Genomic DNA, 3,375 nt, shown 5'->3' with positions numbered 1-3,375 from the left:
TAGAAGAAAGGTTGCTGGGGGAGATCAAAGGAAAAGCATGTGAGCCTATGTGGCATTGTTTCTCACTAGAATGTGACAAAGGTACACCAAATATTCACTTTGTGCTTATTTCATGTATAAATATGTGCAATTCCTTCAGACACACCAGCTTGGCAACACGTAGACAATTTGTGGCCTACTTTCGAAGAAGAGCCCAGAAATTTGAGATTTGTTCTAGGATTAGATGGAATAAATCCATTTGGTATCAAAAGCAGCTCATATAGTGTATGGCCAGTGGTATTGGTGAACTATAATATCTCTCTGTCCATGGCAATAAAAAAAGGACATGTAATGTTGTCCCTTTTGATTCCTGAAAAACACAAAGTAAAAAACATGGACATTTACTTAGAGCCTTTGATCGAGGAGCTAGAAATGCTATGGAGAGATATTGAGGTGCAAGATGTGAGTGCATTATTGTCCTCTAGAGATTTCACTTTAAAGGGCATGTTGTTGTGGACCATGCATGACTTTCCGGGCTATGGAGAGTGTTCAAGTAGTTGCATACTCTATTTTATTCATTCTTACCCTTAATCAAATATATGTCATCATTAACCCACTTGTTTTTACAATTTTAACTATATTAGGATATCATGCATGTCCAATTTGCGGTCCCTCCCTGGTTTCTTCTAGACCGACACGCTTGAAGAAGGTTATCTATGACAATCATCATCGTTTTCTTCCTATTGACCACCCTAAATATGCACCCCCCACCAATAATGGAAGAACTCCACAATCTCTGACTATTCAAGATTGGAAGGACACTTGGACATACGCCAATGATCATCCTCCACTCGGCATGAGTCGGTAACTAGTTTACTTCTTTTGTTTGTCTTTAAAGTACACTCCATTATGAGAACCAAAAATAATATATTGTTTATGCCTTAGATTCTCTATATTTTTTCGTCTCCCATATTGGACTGAACTCAAGATCAATCACTTGTTGGACCCCATGAATATATTCAAGAATGTTGCCTCTACATTATGCAATCACTTAATCAGGGCTCGTGATTTTGTCAATGTAAGGGAGGATTTACGAGCTTGGCTACGCATCGGACCCATAGGAAAGATCGAGTTACCGCGTGCACCTTGGATGTTGTTGAAGTTCGAAGAAAAGATGGTGAAGCAACAGATATGTAGCTTTCGAACTCCCACAGGATATATGAGATGCCTCAAGGGAGCCTTCATAAAGAAAAAGAAAAGAGGTGTGGAGCAAATATCCGGTTTAAAGTCTCACGATTGGCACAAAATGATTCAGGTAAGGATTTTCATAGCCATAACACTACAATAAAAAGGCTCCATAGACGCGCTTGTAGATGCAAAATTTGAACTGTGAAAAAAAATATCGTGCGTGTTTATTACCGTGTCTACCTCTGCGTCTACAGTATCGCATCTAAAAGCACGATTATAGTCAGAGTTACACGCCCACGTAGACGCGCATATAGACGTGCGTATTGATGCGCTACGTAAATATATAATCATATTTATAAAAAAGTGAATATATTCATATTGTGCGTCTATACACTCGTGTATCTACGCGTCTAAAAAAGTGTTTACTCTGTGAGTTTTTGACGAGAATAGATGCATATTTATCCTGCAATTTAGATGCGCTGATAGACGCGTAAAAAAAGAGGTATGAAAAAAAGCCACATGCTCTCTGGTTTTTTTTCCCCCATCAACATCAAATTGTATGCTTAGGGAAAACAGAGAAAGATTATTTCAAAGATTAGATACTGAAAACAAAACAAGGCTCGCCTCTCTCATTTTCCGGTGAGGGTGATCGAGAGCCACCACCTAGGCAACCCCCACAAAGCCCTCGACCTCCTCGTCCTCCTGAACAACTCTCCCTCCTCCCTTGACGGGCACTATCCTCTACCTCACTCGATACACGTGCTTCGACTATCCATGTACCTCAGTTGATCACTGTGTAGGCAAAGATGTGATAGGTATCCCAAACATCACACTGAAAACCTCCTTTGCAGTGAGAGGGTGACCAAGATAATTGGTCATCTCCCCCATGAATTGCTCCTTGTTGAATGGGGTGCTAGAGGATCCGGGATTCCACATCTACACAAGAAAAAACATATTACCTTGTGTAGATAAAATATATTACATGATGCGTCTATATCTGCATCTCTGTGTGCGTCTGTCAGCGCGTCTATTTTCGTGTCTATACCTGCGTCTACACTGTCATCTGGACGCCCCGACAGACGCGCACAGCCGAACCATTTCTTTTCAAACTTGGTTAAAAAACTTGCAAAAAAACCTCCATAGATGACAGGATCCAACATGTGAAGAGAGAGAAGAGAGAGACAAACAGACAGAGAAAGTAAACAAGATTGAGAGAGAGAAGAAGAACTCACCTTCTTTGCTTGTTCCAACGGGTGGTGGCTAGGTTGCAAGCTCCTTGTCCTCCTTCTCCCTTCCCTTGGTAAGTTGCTTGAATCTTCTTCTCTTCCTTGCTGTTTGGCTCTTGTTCTTTACTCTTTGGCTCTTCTTTCCTCCTGTCCTCTTTTTACTCTTATTTTCTTGCCTCATTGTCTTCATGAAGTGATAGATAGATATGAGTAGTGATGTCAAGCTCGAACTGCAGAAAACGCGCAAAAAACGCAGGAAAGCACATGTTTGAAAAGAAAGCCACAAATTTTTTTAAATTTTTTCTATACCTGCGTGGCGCGTCTGTAAGCACGTGTAATTGCGCACGTATATGCGTAGATAATACCTATTACACGTGCTTACAGATGCGCAGAAACAATTAAACTGATGAGATGCTAGCTTTTGATTGTTTTTGGATCAACATGACATGACTTTCCTAGTCTTTCAATATCAAAATGTTTGCCTCCATGTTGTAAGTATCAATGCATGCATTTAGGGAATCAATTGACCTATGTGGTGACATATATAACAAAGCTTGAGGATAAGAGATAACACATTGGCAAGTCAATTGGCACATATGTGGTGACTTACTAGACCATCCCACTTACAATTGCATGCAAGTATCAATAGGTGGATAAAGCACGAATGGTTTTTAGCTAGAGAGAGATAATGCAATGAAGGTATATACGAAAGAGATAGAGAAAGGCATATTATCCATCAATCAATCAAAGATATGTACATGAAGTGACTTGATATACTAATTAGAGTATCGTCATTTTTAGGATGCTCCATTGACTTCTGTAAGTTCCTATAACCTTGAAGTAGAATATAGCCAACCACACTGTCCATGGAAGGAAAACTTAACCTCATCAAATTAACCAAGTTAATTTACCTATACATTTCATAGATAAGAGATTTGTAGTTGGCTTGTTGGTATTGCAAAGTATCATTACAGTGATCTAT

This window comes from Lygodium microphyllum, chromosome 25, assembly GCF_053477565.2.
Source record: "Lygodium microphyllum isolate KBCC chromosome 25, Lygodium_microphyllum_v1.1.10, whole genome shotgun sequence".
In the NCBI taxonomy this organism is placed as follows: Eukaryota; Viridiplantae; Streptophyta; class Polypodiopsida; order Schizaeales; family Lygodiaceae; genus Lygodium; species Lygodium microphyllum.
This window is presented reverse-complemented; position numbering follows the sequence as displayed.